At 35.1% G+C, this 19,692-nt stretch overlaps 2 pseudogenes; one reads left to right on the top strand and one right to left on the bottom strand.

The window, feature by feature from the left end:
* Positions 1-4,135, bottom strand: part of LOC118995740 (ubiquitin-conjugating enzyme E2 E3-like) — a 37,011-nt pseudogene extending 32,876 nt beyond the window's left edge.
* Positions 4,136-15,513: 11,378 nt separating this feature from the next.
* On the top strand, positions 15,514-16,024 carry LOC118995739 (ribosomal protein L18-like; annotated as a pseudogene).
* Positions 16,025-19,692: the final 3,668 nt, after the last annotated feature.

The following is a 19,692-nucleotide window of genomic DNA, read 5'->3' as shown; positions in this document are numbered from 1 at the left end:
TTTCTAGAGAGTTGATGTATCTAGCTTATCCAACTTTTTTATTTATCATTTAAAATGCAACAAAATCTCATTGAAGAGTAGTGACAGAGAGAAGCAAGGATAGTATACTTGTTACATTCTCCTTGTGTATTTAGAGAAACAAACACAGAATGTTTACTCTGCAGGAAACTTTGGGGATCATCTATTCTAATCCCCATATTTTATATATGGAGAGAATAACACTCAAAAAGGGGAAGTGTCGACCCAAGATTGCACAGCTAGTTAGGAGTAAAACCAGATGGACTCTTACATTATATATCACTATCAAAATGAGGTCATGATTTGATGACTCTGTAAAAATTGAATCTATGTATATTGAGATGTTATATTGAGATGGTTTATAATGAATCTTGCTCAGCTGCAATAGTTTGGAATTGTCCTTCATGACTGACGTGACCTCTTTGCCATCTAGATAAGGTGGAACTTATGGCATAATGATTTTTTTCTTCTCTGGAATGTACTTTCTGCACTCATACTGGAAACATCATTTTCAAGTCACAGTGTGCCATACATAGCATTCTACTGTAAATTATGTTATGCTTGGAAGTTGCACAAGCATGTATCCATATGTCAGAGAGATTAGGAGGCGAGTCTCTGAAAATTCATTCCTACCCACAAATCCATTAGTCTTTTACATTTTTATTGAAAAAGTCTGTCTTTGAACAAAAACTTACATATAGACTTACAGTTTTTTTTTCCTTCCTTTTGCCTTATTGTTGAAATGATTCTCTTGGGTTTTGTGACTTCATATATGATTAGGATCATATGACCAAATTATTTTTGTTTTAATTGTAACCTCAAATTCAAGACTACTGATTTTGTCTTTAAATGGAGATTATGAAATGAATGGAAACTGCATCTATTTCTTTAAACAAGGGTATACAAAATCTGTATGTCAGTCTTATCAGTTTGAAGTGAAAAACTTTAGAAGCTTGAACTGGATATAAAAAGGTACTTCCAACTGAATTGAAATAGTCATCACAATTTACTACCTCAACTTATCACCAGTTGATATAATTTTATATAATATTGCATTATCTATACTTTCATTGAGGCATTTTAGCAAGCTGAAGCTTCATGGACAAGAAGCTTCAATAGTACATATTGGTAAAATGAGTGTTTCTATTATATATCCTCTACTTAGATATATATTAATAAGGTCTATTTTATAATCCAGTAATTAAAATTTCTTAAGAAAGATCCAACATGTTACGTTAATGCTACAGTGACTTGATATGAAGGTTCTGCCTTTTATCTATAAATATTTTTAAAGATTTTATTTATTTAATTTTAGAGACATGGGAAGAAAGGGAGAGAGAGAGGGAGAGAACATGGATTGGTTGTGAACGTGCCTGACCAGAGACCAAACCTGTAACCCAGGCACCTGCCCTGACCGAGACTTGCACCTGAAATCTTTTGCATTGTGGTACAATGCCCAACCAACTGAGCCACACTAACCACAACTCTTTATCAAAGAATAAGTTGTCATATCCTCAGCAGATTTTTAGATTTCTTGCTTTTCTTGATTCTAGACAGAGGGGAAGGGAGGGCTAAAGAGAGGGAGAGACATCAATGTGAGAGAGAAACACCTGCCAGTTGCCTCTTGTATGCGTCCCAATAAGGGACCAAACCCACAGCCCAGGAATGCGCCCTGACCAAGAACTGAACCAGTGACCCTTGGGTTTGCAGGACAACACCCAACTGAGCCACACTAGCCAGGGCTTTTCAGCAGATTTTATTGTTATTTTACAACTGTCTCCTGTGTATAGATAATGTTAGAAGACAGTATTAATTACCTAAATTGCTATGATAATATGTAAAATTGTTCTGATACAATAACTTTTTAAGTAAGTTGTAAGGTATTTCAAAGTTTGTACCATATTTGGCATAATTATATTCAACAGAGAGGTTCTTAGCATGTCTTAGACATATCTTAAGGATTAAGGGTGTCAATATACAATATCCCTTTCTTTCCCTGTTGATTTAGAAACAATTTGAAAAAAATAGAGTGCAAGAGACAACCAGGTAGATAGGAAAATTGTTATTAAAAACATGTAGAGCCCTGACTGGTGTGGCTCAGTGGACTGAGCACTGGACTGCAAAGCAAAGGGTCACCAGTCTGATTTCCTGCCGGGGCACATGCCTGGGTGGGGCCAGGTCCCAGTGAGGGGCATACAAGAGGCAACCACACATTGATGCTTTTCTCCCTTTCTTCCTCCCTTCCTTCCCCTTTCTCTAAAAGTAAGTAAATAAAATATTTAAAAAACATATAGAAACTCTCTTTAGATTCTTGTCTGAAAGGGATTTACTATCCTTTTTTTGTTCCACATTATCTCCTTCTCCTATACTTGTAAATTCCTCAGAACCTCCCACCCCAGGGAAACGACAAAGTAACTTGACTTTTCAAGACTACTACTGACTTTTTGGCATTGATGGGGGTAAATATAGAGTAAATAACCAGAAATTAAACTTGTTAAGGCTTTAATTCTACAAAGTCAAGAAAATGAACTAGACAGTGAATGACAGTTTCTTCTTACTCACCAGCAAGAGAGAAATAAAACATAAGGAATGTAGCAAGGAGGGGTAGTCTAACACAAGTATATCTCCATCTGAAATTGTGATGTCAAAGAAAAGAGACTGTTCTCACCAACATAATATTTTCTAATAAAATGTAATTTACCTGATAGGTTCTTCCCTGATGAGATACTTGAATCCTCTGGTAGTGACTCAGTGTTCTATCCCTCCAAAATGAGGGGGAAATGTCAACATGTCCTCAGGGATTCTGCAGTTCTGCTGTTGGTAATCTACTTGGGAGGAACATGGAATTATATGGATGAGAGAAATTATGAAAATACAAGTTGATTATGAGGTAGAAAATATTTACAGTAAAGCACTCATTTTTCTCTGTTTAACATTTATAAAAAAGAATCAAAATTAGTCTTGATTAAAGATTTGCTTTTGTTTAGATCTTAAAATATTTATATCATTAACGTTTGTGTTCTTCAACCATGCTAATGAAAAGTGCCAATATGGCCTGACTGGGGTGGTTAGAGCACCAGACCAATATGCCAAGGTTGCAGGTTTGATCAGGAAATACACAAGACGCAACCAATGAATGCATACATGAGTGAAAAAAGAAATAGAAGGTTCTCTCTCCCTCTGTCTTTCTCTCTCTCTGTTTCTCTCTCCCCACACTTTTCCCTCTATAAACCAATAAATAGGATATTTTTAAAAATTGTCATTATGGAGTATACTTTTGGATTTGGGGAATTTTATACTCAGTTATCTAATGACTTCCACTGAGGTAAATTCAGATAGACTGTGGAAGTTTGCAAACCACATCCTACATTTCTTTTCCTAAATTAGTGAGTCTAAATACATAGCTACAAAAAGAAAATAAGTAAGAAGATAATTTTTTAAATTTATGTTTTATTCTGAGTAACTTTAGTAGTCATAGTTCTTTTTAAAATTTTATGATACATAATTATGATGTTAAACTATCTTAAAGAGAATAATTGATAGGCATTAATAATGTAGGAGAATATGGAATTCATGGTTTACATTAATATTTCTCATTCATGTGTATGTGATAAAATTGTGTCTATATTTATCCCACTGATAGAGAAGTTGAGATATGACACAAAGAAAGTTTTAGACCAAGGAAATGTATGTTATTTCAACTGTTTTAATTGGTTGTATATAGTGCTTTGAACTGAGAAATAGAAAGGAAATATTTGTTTCTGTGTATGCTGCAGAGTTCTATGTTGTCTAGATTTTAAGCCATCAGTTATATGACAAACCAAACAGGGGGAGGGGGGTGCACTAGCTAGCCTTACATCACCATGATTCTAAAGATAATATCCTGGAATCCTGAAGCAATTTCTGAGTTAATCCGTGAGATGTAGAAAACACAGAGAAGGAACATCTATGAGTCTCAGTTCATTCAAAGAGCGATCCCAGAGCCTTCTTTTGAACACAGGGAACATACTTACTTGTTCAAGCGGAGCTCCTCACAAGGCTCCACGACCCGAGTTGGAGGATAAGGGAGACTTCTCTTCTGAATCATAAAAGATGGTAGTACAGTACCAACATTCATTTTTAGCTTACAAATATTGCATATGAATTAAAGACAAAAATGCGTTGCTAGAAGACAGAGTCCATAGTCCTCCCATATTCATACTTTCATTTTCTAGAAGTTTAATTATTTGCGATCAACTGCTGCACAAAAAATATCCCAGAAGTAAACAACTCATAAATTTAAAATGTTCAACTGTGTGTCATTCTGAGTAGAGTGATGAAATATCACGCCATTGCACTCCGTCCCACCTGGGATGCGAATCACCCCTCTGTCCAGTGTGTCCAAACTGTACACACTCTCCACCCGTTAGTCACTGAATACCCCTCGGGGATACCAGCTTGGCTATCCTGGGACCACAGTGCCTGTGTTCTAGAAACCCTGCCCTTACTTAGTCATGGTACCAAAGCTGCTCACGTAACTTTCATTACAATATTGTTATAATTGTTCTATTGTGTTATTAGTTGTTGTTACTCTCTCACTGTGAATAATTTGTAAATTAATTTTTCATAAGTGTGTATGTATGTATAGGAAAAAACAACATATATACAGGCTGTGGTAGTATCTGTAGTTCAGGTATCCACAGAGGATCTTGGGGGAAAAAATCCCCCAGATATGGGGGACTACTGGATATGGATATTAATAGAATAACTTTATGTTATTTATCTTTCAGTTTATATAAATGTATTTGATATATAAACATATATACATGGTAGCTAAACTTTTGCTGATGAGAGTTCAATATGATTCTCAGGAGAAATAGTATTAGCTGCTTTGAGAACATGAGTTTCCATTACTATCTCCTCTTCTCTCTCTCTCTCTTCTCTCTCTCTCTGTCCCCCACCACCCGTCTTGGCAAAGATTCATCTGTCATGCTTTTGCTCAGGACAGTGAAGGTTATGTCTGATCAGGCTAAATAAGAGTAGGGTGTAAAGGCCATGACCTTTTTTAGAAAATTCTCTGTCTGAAATCTCAAAAGACCTGCATACCAACATTGAATTTTCCTGTCTGTCCTCCTGACTTCTGCCACCACATTACTCAGGAGTGCTCTGTCAGTTTTGTGCTGCTGATAATATACATCGGCTCTTAGACTTTTGTATTGAATGCAAGTTCTTAGGAAACTGTTGAGAGTGAAAAGGAAAAATACAGAGAAAATTAAAGACTAAAGGGAGTATGCTTTTGTTCTCTTGCAATGCATTTACTCGGTAAAGCAATGCATTTATCTATGCTTACGCTCTTTACTTCTGTCCTATATTAACCTTATCTGATTTACACCACTTTCTGCCAATATGACAATAGAAGCACAAAGTTATAGAGTCACGTAGAGTATTTGCTTTACTATTACTCCACCTACTGGAATTGCCCTTTACTGACCACAGATTCTAGGGCACACACGTAAACAAAGATAAGGAGAGAAAGAGAATTGGAATTATGTATATGCGTGGATAAAACTACTTTCTTAGTAATGATTTATGTAATAAGTTTATCATTTGAAATTAATAATTTTATTGGGGCATGAATTGGGACTGTTCAGTAACATGATACATTGTTTTACTCTTTATTATTTTAATGTCATCTCTCCTTTGAGTTCTAACCACATCATGTAAAAACAATGTTATTTTGATGCCAAAATGCTGAACTATGTATCATTGCAATATGTATCATTTGCTTAGCAGTCAGACATGCATTCATTATAAAAATAAAATGGAAATTAAATGTAAGCTCTCTGATGTTTCTTAAACGTATTCAAACAAAATAATTTTAGAGGAATACTGAAGTATTTTGTTCAGTGCAGTCCTACATATCAAGATAATAAAAATAATTTTTGTTACAAATACAATGTAGAAGAATTTGGGTTACTACAAATCATTCATTCTAACTTAATAAGTTTTCCAGATCATGTAGATCAGAACATGGAAATCCTCTATGTATAAAGATATTTACATTTATTTTTAGAAACATTTTACCTTATTTTCAATCTTGAAATACCTGAAGAATACAATACAATTTTATTATATGTCATTAGAATTTCGTTAGCACTAGGATTGCATGTGATATTTATATGGAGCATGTCACTGAGCAGGTAATATAGCCATGGACAAGTATATTTTCAAAATAGTTAACTTCAAATAACATATTGACCAAAAATATTTTAGGTATTGTCAGTTATTAGACTCACTCTACTTTATGCCTTATTTCTAAAAGATTCAAAATCAGCGGTATGTATTTTTTAAGTGAATTTGAAAGTGACTTCCATTCCTGATACTGTGGAATCGAGCTGACTGATACTGAACTAGTGTTAAATTTTGTGTGTGTTTACAAATGTGAATAATATGACATGTAAGGGCTTTGTCAATACTCAGATTCACATTAACTTTTCTTGAATGCCCATGAATAAAAACAACAGGACAGACACTATCAACATCTAATGTGCTTTGGGGCATTTTTCAGTATATTTCATTAATTAATGACAATACAGAGGCTGTTGACCCTATTTATAAATTATTATATAATAAATCTTGAACTTCAATTTTTGTATTCAAAAAGGTAAAATGTTTATTTTAAATTAGTCGTAGACTAACTTAAAAGATGGATTTTTTCATGTGTGTGCAATCATTCACAAGCATCATTGGAATGTGGCAAAAATCAGACTGTGTTGTTTTTAGTGGAAAGTACCCTTGTCTGAGCACAAAATAAGATGAAGTTCTTTTCTTCTACAGCACAATAAAAGCATGTATTAGATGCAAGTGAATCAACACAGCTGGTTGCTAGCATCACAATTAGGGATGCACTGGTTTGGATAAAATAAGAACTGGCCTGAATCTCTGCCCAAAGCTTGAACTGAAATGACCCTGAAATAAGTAAAATACTGTGTCAACTACTTTTCTGCCTTGTTCTTGTTTCAAAGCCCTGTTTTTAAAATGAAAGTTTTGGGGGTTTCTATATCAATTAGTTTAAATAAGGAAGTTGTAAAACTACAATTAATCAAACAATCCTACAAGAATACAACAAAACATATGCCAATATTATATTACCCAAATTTAAAACCTGAAATTAAGTAAAAATAAATTTTATTTATTTTAAGTAAATTTCTCTGGGGGTCTTTTTCTCAAGTAATCATTGGGAGGTTTTTGGTTTTACTAACAGAATGCAAAATTGAACTTTAAATTTTCCACAATATTTTTTTTTATCTTCACCTAAGGACATTTTTTATCATTGCTTTAAGAAACAGAGGAAGGGAGAGAAAGAACCATCAAATCAAGAAAGGAACATCAATTGGTTGCCTTCCAAACATACCTGATCCAGGGACCATACACACCCTGACTAGGAATCGAACCTGCAACCCATTGGCTACAGGACAATGCCCTCAAAAAGCTGAGCCACATCAGCCAGGGCAGTTTTCAGCAAGATTTTTGAGGAATGTTTTATTTCATATCAGTTTATATCTTAAGTTGTTTTATGTTTCTGTAATCATAATAGCTCTGTTCTGATGGGTCATATTCTGGATAAACTAAGTAAATGTGTAGCTACCCATTCTGCAATATAGGTTACAATACAGGAAAGAATATTAATCAAAAAGAATGTGTTTCAAGAATGCACCGTATTATCAGAAATTGAGATGTCGAAGTAGAACTAATATTAGAGTTACAGATAAGCACTGCAGAGGAACCAAAACTCCCAAATGTCCTTGAATTCTCTGTAAAATGCAGATATTACTATTAATGTTTTCACACTGACACTGGCGTTACATTTCTCTTAAGCTGGGCTCAGTAACAAATCACAAAGTAATCATAACGGTTTAGTGTTTCTCCACCTCCTAACTAGTATCTCAGAGTAGACTGATATGATTTAAAGCCAATCAGATACTGATACTGATACTTCAGTTTTTTGAAAAAGTGAATATAGAGAACATGCAAGGGGCATATTATTTGCTGGAACACAGAAGGCTGACAAAGCAGAATACCTCCGTGTGGGAGGTGGCCAGTATTGTCCTAGAATGGAAAATGAAGAAATGAAAAAAGGAAAAAAATTAATGAAGAAAAATGGGGAAGAGGAGGAAGTTTGAGTAGGAAGAAGCAAAGAGACTAAGAAGGAAAAAACAGAAAAGGGAAAGGAGAATTGCAAAGGACAGAGGAAGAGAAGAAAAAGAAAGAGGAAAGAAAAAGCAGAGTGAAGAGTGATGAGTAAGAAGGAAAAAGCAAAGGAGAAGAAGGAACAAGTGAGGAATAAATTGGAAGAGGCAGTGGAGAGAAGTAGTTACTCACTGGCTTCCTTACTCTGCTAATACCTTTATAAGGCTGAGAAACAAGCCTGCCCTGAAGCCTGCCCTGAGGGAGGCCTCCCTGCTTCTCCCACTTTGAGTCCCAGGGAGGTGGGGCAGACAGCCCTCAGAAGCTTCTTCATGGGCACTGACCCAGAGAGAGAGCCATATGGAGATGCTTTCAATATTCCCTTCAAATCAAACTTCTGCCCTTGTTTTATCTTGTGTGGATAGTAAATCTCAAACTTTATGACAAATGAATTAGAATGTTGATGAAATAATAGGTATTGGGACATACTACACAACAAACATTAACTCAAGTACTGTTTTTTAATTTTTTTTATTTATTTTATTTTTTATTTTTATTTTTATTTTCTTAATTCTTGTTCAAGTACAGTTTTCTGTCTTATATTCCCAGTTCTGCCCCCGCCCCCACAGTGCTCCCCACCTCCCTCCCATTTCCGCTCCCCACCTTAGTTATTGTCCATGTGTCCTTTATACTTGTTCCTGTGAGTCCTTCCCCTTTTCCCCTGTGATTCTCCCCCCTCTCCTCTCTGGACCCTGTCAGCCTGTTCTGTATTTCAGTGTCTTTGGTTATATTTTGCTTGCTTGTTTGTTTTGTTGTTTAGATTCCTGTTAACGGTGATATCATATGGTATTTGTTTTTAAAAATTTTTTAAAGATTTTATTTTATTTTTTTAGAGGATAAGGGAGGGAAAAAGAGAGGGAAAGAAATATACATATGTGGTTGCCTCTCACAAGCCCCCGCCCCCCAATGGTGGACCTGGCCTGCAAATACCCTGATGGGGAATTGAATGCAATCCACTGAGCCACAGCAGCCAGGGCTCAAGCACTATCTTTATTTCAGAAGATAATTTTTTTATTATTATTTTTTTTACTATTTTTAAGAATTCTTGTCCTAAGGAATTGAGATAAAATATTCTTGTGGTCTTCAGTCTTTTAGGAAAAAAATGAACTTGTTAATTCATCAGCCTTTCTTCAGAATTAAACATCATGTGGCTTGGAACTTACTCTCCTCTGATACTATGATATAATAAGAAATATACAGGGTCGGACAGAGGTAACACCTGCTTGAGTATGGTTGGTAGGGTAGTAATATAGGTGTGACAATGTATAGTTTTAATTTGAACATTTCACCTAAGATGTCACATGGTGTGCTTGAGTGTGGTATTGTTCTTTTAGAGAATTAGATGCTTATGATTTTGTAATAAGACATTTTGTAATAAGAAGAGGGTGTTATTTGTGCCTGACCCTGTATATAATTGGGTCTTTCTCCAGGGTCCTGGCCAGAGTTCCTAAAACCCTTGTAATTCTCTAAGTGATCCTAAACTGTAATTTTTAAAAATTTCTTAAGAGCAACAGGACTGTCTTTTGTTACAATACTTGGTTTTTGTCCCCAGTTCCTGAAACAGCTCCAGAGGAATGGAGGTGAAATGGTCACCTTTTGTTATTCATGACAAACCTCTTTCTACTACACCTGACTTTATGGTAATGAAGTGCCTTTGGAAAGACCCTAAGTAGGAGGGGCTTTTTGCCAAGAGAATCAGCCAATGTTATCGGAGGGTTAGAACTATTATCCCCAACTTCAGACTTCCACCGTGTGCAGGGGGTCTGGAGGTTGACTTAAAAACTAATAGTTAATTATTTAAACGGTCTTGCCTAGGTAGTGATGCCTCTGCAAAAACAGTAACTAAAGGGGTTTGGAGAGCTTCTGAGTTGATAAATATAGGAAATTATCAGGAAGGTGATCACCCAGATTGGGCATGGAATTCCTATCCCATCCCTACACTGTGTCCTAGTTGTCTCTTCATCTGGCTGTTTATTTGTTTCCCTTAAGACATCCTTTGGAGAAAATCAGAAATAGTAAGTGAAGTGTTCCTGAGTTCTGTGAGAGCTACTGTACCAGATTTTTAAACCTGAGAAGGGGTCATGGGAACCTCCAATTTCTAATGGGTTGGTCAGAAGCTCAAGTGGCAACCTGAAATTTGCTATTGGTGACTGAAGTGGGTGTGGGGGCAGTCCTTGTGGTATTGCCACTGACTCCAGGCAGTCAGTGTCAGAACTGAGGATGCTTCGTCCCAGGGAACTGGAGAATTTCTGATCTGGAAGCCACATTGAAAAAGTAAATGGAAATGGCAAAATTAATTTTTCTAATACATTTTATTTGCCTGATATTTCTCAGATGTTATCCTTTCAACATGGAATGTGCAGAAAATTACTAATGAAATAGTTTGCTTTTTTAAAAACGAAGTCGTTGCAATCTGGAATGCCATCTATACTCGTAGCACATCTCCATACAGATGCCAATGCTCCTGTCTATCAGACCCGTGGTATTGTCGATTACCTCACTGTGCAGTGAGGCTCCAGTGGCCGGTTATGTACAGTGCATCACGTGGTGTCTTGAGTAATGTGGAGGTTCATTTTAAAAGAAAATATATTCCTAGGAGTCTCCCACAGTGGACAACATTTACATTTGTTTAATTTCGTATTCATCGTAATGTTTAATATGTGCAAGCATGAGTCTAGTGATGCATTTCTCAAGCTTCTAGCTCATATATATTTTAAGATCCACACAGATGTATTCTCATAAAAACACAAATGCTAGTAATCAGCATAAATTTTATATTATAAATAATATTTGCTTAAACTTTATGTTTGAAACATGAATTAAAACTTGACTTGTCTGAGCATGTTCTTTTGAGTTCAACATGTCACATACTAACTAAAACTATACAAAACCTTTGGCAGTATACCACATAGAAATATTACTTGTTCCTAAAGGCAAGAATAGACTTTTTCTTTTCTTGGTTTTTTTGTTTGTTTGTTTCTACATATAAAGGAGATCATGTGATAGTACTTGTGTTTCTCTGTCTGACATATTTCATTGTTTCTCTTAGCATAATGCCCTCAAGATCCATGCACATTGTTGTGACTGGCAAGATTTTATTTATTTTTATGGCTGAATAAAATATTCCATTGTGTATATATAATATCACATTTTCTTTACTTATTTATTGATGGACACTTAGATGCTTTCCATGTCTTTGCTATCATAAATAATGCTGCAATGAACATGGGGTTGCATATATCTTTTTGAATTAGTGTTATTTTCTTTCGACAAATGGATTTTTCTATATTGAATCACCATTAGTCTTTTATTTAATCTGCAAATTAAAATAGTTCCATGTGGTGTCAATGTGATATCATAAACAAATTCAAATAATGAATTCCTTTGGCAGTTCCTGGTTAGAGGACAGTCATTCAGATAGTCCAGATATACTGAACATTTTAAGTGCTATTTAAAATAAAAACAGAATATTCTTTTGTTTGTTTGCTTTTCTTTTTTTATTGTTGTTCAGTTACAGTTGTCCCCATCATCCCCTCATTACTTTCCTCTGCCCTACCTCTGCCCACCTCCCACATTCAATCCCATCTCTCCCACAGTTGTTTCTGTTCATGGGCCCTTTATACATACTCCTTGATGATTCTTAAATATGATACAGAATCTGTGAATTCTCTGTAACTTAGCTCCCAGGTGATCCTGTTTGAAATGTTGCTGTTGTCACATTAGAAAGTTTTTCTGATATGTAAAAGGTAATAAGGAATTATTTGAAGTCCCTGAGGACTTATAAAGTCAGCCTTACATTTTAAAAAGAGAAGTGCTTGTGAATGGAGATAGATGTTGTACATGTGTGTAAGAAGTGTGATTCTAAACTCATAAGATTTTTGATTGAAGAACATACGAGTTTGACTATTTTTATTCACTCTGACAAAAAGTAAGCATGGTTAAAATATTATTATTCAGAACATTTTTGATATTTTTGAATTACCTTAAAAATGACTTAGAGTTGCATAAGCAAATCACTTCCATTGTTTGATAATCCCCAACTTTTACTACTCAGTTATGCTCAAAGGTGAAACTACTCCATCACTGAGTGTGTTCAATAGAGCGGTAAAGTTTTTGTCCTAAGGGGGTACAACAGCTGACCTTTGAACAACACCTGCTTGAACCACGTGGGTTAACTTATACTCAATGTTTTTTCAATAAACACAGTTAGCCCTTTGTATCTGGTGGTTTTGCATCTGCAGATTTAACAAACTGTGGATCAAAAACAGTATTTGTTGCATTTGCAACTGTGGTTTCCCAACCATGGATTTCCAACCATGAATTAAAAATATTGCTTTTGATTTGTGACTAATTAAATTCTTGGATGTGAAGGGCCGACTGTAGTTAAGATTTAGGGGAGTTATATGTCATATACAAAAAAACCCTTTTATATATAGATTATCAACTTTGTGGATGTCAGTACTCCTAACCCCCGATTTTTCAGCAATGGCTATACTGTTTTCTATCTTTAGTTAGTTGAACCCGCAGATTAAAAACACACAAATACTAAGGGGCAACTGCAATTAAGTGCTGGGGGAGTCAAACGTTATACATGGATTTTAAATTCCACAGAGGTTGATACCTCTAACCCTAGCATTGTTTCAGGGTCAACAATACTCACAATATTCACTTAAATGTACATAAACTGAAGCACTTGTTTTTTCTATGCAGACACAGTTTGATAGCCATGATTTGAGTTTCTTTTATTTCTGCTTTTGTATGTAACAACTTAGTAGTAGCCCTTTCTTCAAATATCTGAATCTTACTTAGTACTTTAAAAAATCTGTTATCAACTCCACTCTTGATAATTATATATATATATATATATGTATATTATTTGTTTATAAAAATAGATGTCTGGAAAACAAGTTATTAGTACCTCTTTCAATGATTTCTTTTGCTAAGAGACAAAGTAAGTTTGTATTCTCTGTGTGTTTGTGTGTGTGTGAGCATGAATTTAATTTAGTATGCATCCATTCAGAAATGAGATAATAATTTTTGTTGGTTTTTAGAAGTTATAGAAACATATATGTAGTTAAATAATGAGACATTAAAAAATGTACAGTCTTCATGATAAAGTGCTGATAACTGCAAAGATAATAATTCCCTAGACATTATATTGATTATATATTTACAACTAAAAGAATTTTCTTGGTCAGGTATTTCTCAAAAGCCACACCCAGATTAAGAATATAAGAGTGATCACAAAATGATCAATATACAAACAACAACAACAACAAAAACATAGTTGTTGTTTATGGACTTTTGATTTCTTAGTATATCACAATCTTTGTGTTTTACAAAAAAAAGGGTTTGATGCTCAAATAACTTTAGGAAATCATGAGTTAAACCCAGTTAAATAGATTGATATTTAATTTCTCCATGTATAACACATAATAATTTGCTTCATGACTTTCTGATAGGAGGTACCTGTCTACAGTTACAAAAAAGATTTGTACTTAGGTACTATTTTATTTTTCTTCAAGATCCTATACCTATATCACTAAGTTGTAGTGACATCTACATCACTTTTAATGTCTAATTTTTGTCATAGTTTTGCAGTCAGATGTCCATAGAAATATTTACTGCACAGATAGTAGATTTTAATCAGTGTTTATAAGATTTTTGTTTTCATGCCAATGACAAATAGAATAATAGATTAAAGTTGATTATTTTGAAATATTTATTTTTATAAGTTATTATACAAACTCATGTGCAGCTATCATTACATAATGACCCAAAAATAAATAAGAAGTCCTCAGCAAAATATCTAACCTCAATGATGATTAGTCTATCTGTCATTGATTGAGAAAATTATTTATTTGAGTTTTAAATTATTGATTTTAATAAATAGAACTATTTTTAATAACAAGGTCATTTTATTGCATTTTTAAGAAAGTGGGTTTATTTTTTCTTTAGGTTGTTTTTCTAAATCTACTATTTTGTTTGTCCTATAATGTACTTGAAAAAAATTGTCTTGGGTCTGATAGAAATGGATCATTCCTCCATTCATTCAAAAAGTATTTATGTAAAACCTCCTATTTCCAAGTATATTCAGATGCTGAGCATAGAATGAAATAGAATCCTGATATTATAAAAGGTTATTTTTACATATTATAGTCAATAAAAACATATAAAAAATCTAATATTTATTATAGTAATGAGTGTTTTGCAGAAAAACAAAGCACCGAAGAAGACTAGGAAGTGCCAGGGTCAGGGCAAGGTTACAGTGTTAAATAGGGTTGCCACGGTAGTTGTCAGTCAGAAGGTAAAATTTGACAAAATGCTAGACTAGATTAAAGAAAACAAGCATTTATATGTCTATATAGTGGGAGAATATTCCAGACAGAGGAAAAAGGAACTACAAAGGCACTCATTAGGGAATTTGTCTAGTGTGTCTGATAAGTAGCAGGGCATGAGCTGAATGAGAAGGAGAATAGTAGATGGTGAGGTCAGAAAAGTAAAAAAAAAAGAAACATTATGTAGGACTCTCTAGGTCATTGTAAGAACCTTTGCTTTATTGTAAGTGAGATGGGGAACCATTGAGGGTTTGAGGCAGAGAAATAACACAACTTAATTTATTTTTAAAGAAAACTCTGTTGAACTGTGTTGTGAATAGTCAGTAGTGGAGAAAATAGGTGCAGGAAGATAAATTGGAAGCTATTGCAATAATCCAAATAGATAATAAAAGTAGTGTGGAGAAGGGTGTTTATGGTAGAGATAGTGTGAAATGTTGAGTTTCTGAACATATCTGAAAATAGTGGCAATAGCAGTTTCTGATCAGTGGACTGAAGAAGTGACAACAGGTTTTTGCTTAATAAAGACAGGAGAAGGATATAGTGGAAGGGCAAGTGTAAGGAAACTATGAGGTTCTAAATGGGAACACTGACTGGTAACTGCAGTGTTTTGTATGAAGTTCAGAAGATAAGTCTGAATTAGGGGTATGCTTCTGAGAATTGTCAGCATGGAAACAGGAGATAAATCAGTGGAACTGAATGAGATTTCCAAGGAAGTGAGTGAAGACAGAACAAAAGAGGAACAAGGACTTATCCCTAAAGCCCTCCAAGTTGAAAAGAAAAGAGAATTAAGAAGTTTAGCAAGAAGGATATGGGGAAGAAATAGGTAGTAAAATAAGGGGAAACTAAGAGAATGATTTGGAAGTAAAGACAAGAGCATGTCAACATAGGCCAAGTCACTCTTTCCAGACCTGGGGGAACAGGAGGCACCATAATGGGAGTGGACATTGGCCACAACAAAGACGGAAGGGTTTGGTGCAAGGAGTCCAAGTGTCAGGACATCTTCCTCAGTATGTTGGTGGAGTTGCACAGGTTTCTGGCCATAAGAACCAACTCTACCTTTAAGCAAGTGGCGCTGAAAACGTTGTTCATGAATTGCACCAACAGGCCACCTATGTCCCTTTCCCAGGAAGATGAAGCTTCCTAGCCATGAGGACAAAACCTCAGTGGTTGTAGGGACTATAACTGGTGATATGCCTGTCCAGGAGGTGCCCAAACTGAAGGTGTGTGCACTTCAGTGTGAACAACCTGCCTGAAGCTACATCCTCAAGGCTGAGGACAAGATACTCACCTTCAGCCAGCTAGCTAGCACTGGACTCCCTCAAGGGCTGTGGCTTGGTCTGACTCTCTGATCCTGCAAAGGCCAAAAGGTGCATAGGTATTTTGGTAAGGCCCAGGAAACCCCTCACAGACACACCAAATCCTGTGTACACTCCCTGGACTAGAAGTTCTGGTATGCCAGAGGCCAACTAGCCAGCCACAGCTGCAAAAACTAATACAGAGAATATATTCAATAATATTGTAATAACTCTATGGTGCCGGTGGGTACTGGAAATATCAGGGGAAATACTTAGTAAAGTATATGACTGTCTCACCACTATGTTGTACATCTGCAAATAACACATAATATTATTCAGTGTAAAATATAAGAAAATGATAGAAATGTCAATTACCTTGCCAATGATAAAATATATAATATGGTAAACAGATTATGGTAATATGGTAATATTGGTAATATGGTAAATATGGTAATATGTTCCTCAGACAAGGGTTTGATCTCCAAATATATATAAACAACTCACATGACTCCACTCTAGAAAGACAAAAAACTTGATTAAAAAATGGGCAAAGGTCTTGAACAGACATTTCTCCAAGGAGGACATACAGAGGCCCCAGAGACATATGAAAAGATGCTCAGCATCATTAGCCATCAGAGGAATGTAAATTAAAACTGCAATGAGATACTACTTCGCACCAGTCAGAATGCCATCATTAACGAATTAACAAACAAGTACTGACAAGCTTGTGGAGAAAAGAGAACCCTAGTGCACTGTTGGAGGAAATGCAGACTGGTGCAACTACTGTGAAAAACAATATGGAATTTCCTAAAAAATTTTAAAAAAGAACTGCTTCTTGATCCAGTGATTCTATTGCTGGGAATATACCCTAAGAATCCCAAAACACCAATTCAAAAGAATTATGCACTGCTATGTTCACAGCAGTGCCATATACATTAGCCAAGTGTAGGAAGCAGCCCAGGTGCCCGTCAGTAGATGAGTGTATTAAAAACCTGTGGTACACTTATACAATGCAATACTATATAACAAAAAGAAAGAAGAAGGGATTCCTATTCTTTGCAACAGCATGGCTAGAATTGGAGATTATTATGTTAAGTGAAATAAACCAGTCCATGAAAGACAAATACCATATGATCTCACTTATAAGAGGAATCTAATGAACAAAATAAACTAACAAGCAAAACAGAACCAGACACATGGAAACAGGGAATAGACGGACAGCTGCCAGAAGAAAAGCAGGGATGAGGGGAATAGTGGATAGAAGAGGAAAAGATTAGCCAGAGAACATGGACATGGGCAACGATGTGAGAATTAACTAAGGGAGTGGGCTATGGGAGTGAGGTGTGGGCTGGGCAGAAGAGGGCAAAGGAGGAAATATTGGGACAACTGTAACAGAATAAACAAAAATAAAAAAAGCATGTTGAAAAAAATGAGATTAAAAAAAGCATGTTTTAAAAGTCTAACTAACTTCATCTGTCCTGTATAGATAGCTAATTGTCTCAGAATACCTACTAATGAGTCTTTTTTCTTACATGATTTGAAATGCTAATGACATCAAACACAAAGCACCACCTATTGCCGTATCAATTGCATATTGCTGCAGTAGCACTTTAATGTAACTTTAGTGGTTTAAAAGCATATGAACTACTGCCTCACAGTTCTGCATGTCAGAGGTTCCAAGTCAGTTTCATTGCACTCAAGTCAAGGAGATGGCATGCTGGTTCTTCCTGGAGACTCTGAGGGAAAAGTCCCTTTCCTTGCCTTTTCAGCTTTTGTCATTGCTTCTATTCTTTGTCCGGTGGCCCCTTCATTTTCAGAGCCCATGACTTCAATCTCTACTTCCATCATCATGTCACCTTCTCTTCTGTGGTAAAGCATCCCTCTGCCACTCTCTTACAAAGACTCTCTGATTACATCTAGGGCCCACCTGGATAATCCAGGCTCCTGACCCCATATGAAGATCCATTTTGCCACATAAAGAAATATTGACTGGTTTCAGATGTTAGCACTTAGATATTTTGGGGGTCATTTTTTCAGCCTACCCCAGTAATGTTAATAATATATTTTAAATAAGAAAGGAATGTTGAATATTACAAAATAGTTTTCCTTCATCTGTTGAGATAATTCTCTTTTTCTCTTAAAAATTCTAAAATCTTTATAATCTTTAAAATCTTATAGTCCTCAAATTATTTTGACAGTGATTATTTGCCAACATTTTATTTAAAAACACTTGTATTTTAATTAAAAGTCACCTGCAATTTTTCTATGTATTTATCTAGTTTTGATACTGAAGTTATAATTATTTGGACATATTTCTTTTTTCTCCTAACATTAATTTTTCTCCTAATGCTAGTTTTAATAGCTGTTTTTAAAAGACTTTAAAATACTTTCTTATAAAATGGCTGGACCTAGATATTTTTTAAGTGCATAATGGGGAAGGTGAATAAATAAAGGTGAAAATTTTTACCAATTTGATTTTCTCAATGGCATGTGACTGTTGAGATTATTATTTTTTGTGTAAGTAGTGGAAAATTACATTTTTTCCAGCAAATCATCCATTTACATCAATTTCTTAGCTCAAGAATTTTCAAGCAGTGCAAATTATTATGAAAATTTACCATTTTTCCGAGAGTAACATTGACAGTGCAGATCTTCAAGTTTCCAACAAAACAGTACAAGACTCTTTAGTATCTCCCTTCTGTGGGTGTGTTTTCTTTCTAATCCAGTCATTCATTTGCTTGAAAGCTCTTCAATGGTTGGCCACACTTCAATTTCTTGACCATTTATAGATTTATGGGCTATTCACCTATCCTTGTGACTTTAAGAACACTGATACTGCTTTTACTTAGATGAATATACGATTCCTTGGGTGATGACAACATTGGCTCACATTCTTAGCAGTCCACACTTTGTTTTAGTTCTCTTCCCTTTTTCCCATTCTTCCCTTCTCCCTCTTCTCTTCTTTCTTATGAATAAAGTTATAATTCTATAATAATTTTATCTTCAATTTCCAGATGATGTCTGTCAGTGGTCAAGATTTTTGCCAAATGACTCATATTCAGGAGTGAGAAAAGCATTTTTTATTTATTTATTTTTTAATTTAATTCTTATTCAAGTACAGTTTTCTGTTTTATATTCCCAGCCCTGGCCCCGCCCAGTGCTCCCCACCTCCTTCCCATTTCCACCTCCCACCTTAATTATTGTCCATGTGTCCTTTATATTTATTCATGTGAGTCCATCCCCTTTTCCCCTATGATTCTCTCCCCTCTGGACCCTGTCAACCTGTTCCGTATTTGAGAGTCATTGGTCATATTTTGCTTGCTTATTTGTTTTGTGGTTTAGATTCCTGTTAAAGGTGAGATCATATGGTATTTGTCTTTCACCACCTGGCTTATTTCACTCAACATAATCCTCTCCAGTTCCATCCATGATGTTGCAAAAGGTAGGAGCTCCTTCTTCCTTTCTGCAGCATAGAATTCCATTGTGTAAATGTACCATAGCTTTTTGATTCAGTCATTTACCGATGGGCATCTAGGTTGCTTCCAGCTCTTGGCTATCATAAATTGTGCCACTATGAACAGAAATCCCTTCCTCTCTTTTTCTCTCTAAACGTCTACCAATCTTGGGCTCATTTTTATTGAGTTTTAAAACTTTTAAAAAAACTTTAACAGCTTTTGCATGTTAAGGACATTAACCATTTATCTTGTATTGTTTTCTATATATTTTATCCAATTTATTGTTTAGTTTTATAAATTGTTTATATCTTGTTAACACATATCTTTAAAATTTAACAACTAAATTTTCTCCAATTAGCT

The sequence above is a fragment of the Sturnira hondurensis genome, unplaced genomic scaffold, assembly GCF_014824575.4.
Source record: "Sturnira hondurensis isolate 20B ecotype Veracruz unplaced genomic scaffold, ASM1482457v3 Scaffold0010428, whole genome shotgun sequence".
Classification (NCBI taxonomy): Eukaryota; Metazoa; Chordata; class Mammalia; order Chiroptera; family Phyllostomidae; genus Sturnira; species Sturnira hondurensis.
Note: the sequence above shows the minus strand (reverse complement) of the source record. Positions and strands in the feature narration are given on the sequence as shown.